This window comes from Antechinus flavipes, chromosome 1 (assembly GCF_016432865.1).
Source record: "Antechinus flavipes isolate AdamAnt ecotype Samford, QLD, Australia chromosome 1, AdamAnt_v2, whole genome shotgun sequence".
In the NCBI taxonomy this organism is placed as follows: Eukaryota; Metazoa; Chordata; class Mammalia; order Dasyuromorphia; family Dasyuridae; genus Antechinus; species Antechinus flavipes.
Window position 1 is genome coordinate 38,439,968 of NC_067398.1, and position 1,643 is coordinate 38,441,610.

The following is a 1,643-nucleotide window of genomic DNA, read 5'->3' on the forward strand; positions in this document are numbered from 1 at the left end:
TTCAGGCAAACTGGGTCTAGTGGGGACAAAGGTGTTATAAAACCTATTACAGACAGCTGGCCCATTCAGTCAAAAATAAAATAGGCATTCAGGTTTGGCAGATCTAAGTGTATTTTCAATTTTTTTGACCAAATTGCATTTTCAGTTCAAACAAACCAATTGAACCAATAGTCAATGTGAACAGAACTTAAATGGCCTGTCTTTTAACTAGTTTATTTGTTCTAATGGGAAATGGAGTGGGGTAGGAAAAAAAAAACAAATCACAATACTTAGTTGTTTGCTCTTATGGACAAATGAAAATCCAGTAATTAAAGTTAATCTCCCACTCTCATCTCTATTAAAATGCAAACTTTTGGAGGATAGGAACTATTTTTTTTTTTTGTCTGTGGATGGAAAGTATCCCGCAGATGATAGGCAGTAGTACATAAATATTTGTTGAATTGCATTACATATAATATTCAGTTCATCTGTCTGTTCCCCTCTTCCCAAAAACACATTTGGTAAACTAGACACAGAATTAAAATCTTTAACATGGATTGAAGTGGCCCACTTTTTGAGTAGAGTTATTATAAAATATATTTCTGTGCCAAATATCAATCTGATTCAATTGTAGTTGTCTTCACACTTTGGTGATAGGAGAGAAAAAGCATTAATTAGCAAAGAAAAATAAAGATTGGGTTAATTGCAAGAGAAAATTCTTTGGAAGTAATAGGAAAAAAAAAACACTTCTCTGAACAATCTATTAAAGAGGGAAAGATTGCTTGGTTCTTTATATTTATAATAACCCTACCTATTCATATTCTTGGAAACAAGTGAAGAAATTAAAATGCACTTTTGGAATTCTGCTTTTCTGTAGAGTAAAGCTATAGGTCAAGGGGTTTTAACCAATTAATAACAAAGCCACACTACTAAATTGTAATGGCCAGACTAGCTCTCTGGAGGATCTCAGTACCAGCCCGAATTCTTGATCTTAGATCAAGATTTCATATGGATGGTAAAACATGGAGTCCATTTATTCCAAATTCTATCAGCCTTATATTCCCTAATAACTTTACATAACTATAGCACACTGTGTATGCTCTAATTATATGCTGCCATGCACAACCACATAAACAACTTGCTATTGTGTGAGAATGTCTCTTTGCCACTTGATATCACTCTGCTTCAATTATAACACAGCTTGTCACCACCCCCTAACTTCTCAGGAAGACTGAAAGCCCTTAGACAGAGATGGGGAGCAGAACCAGACAATCTCAGCAGGGTTCCTTTTACTTGACTAAAAGATCTTATACCTCATTCAGGGTTCCTCACTATCTGTGGCCCTCTGCACTACACTTTGTGGAAGGTGTGTTTTCTTGTTTTACTGTAGGATGAAGAGCCATTTTATTTAAAGTATTAATTCCAAAAGTTTATAGAGAACAATTGGAGAGTTATTTTTCCTGTTAATATTAGATGTAAGTAGAAAATATTTTTAGCCAAACCTACCTGATAAATATGAAAATCTGTTACAAACAGACCTTCCTGGCTATCATCAATTATCTAAGTTTTGCATGAAATTTTATTTAAAAGTGACAAGATGAAGAATTGATTCATCTTCACTAAAATCGTTACAGTTGCTTTCACTATGAAATAATACTTTTTCT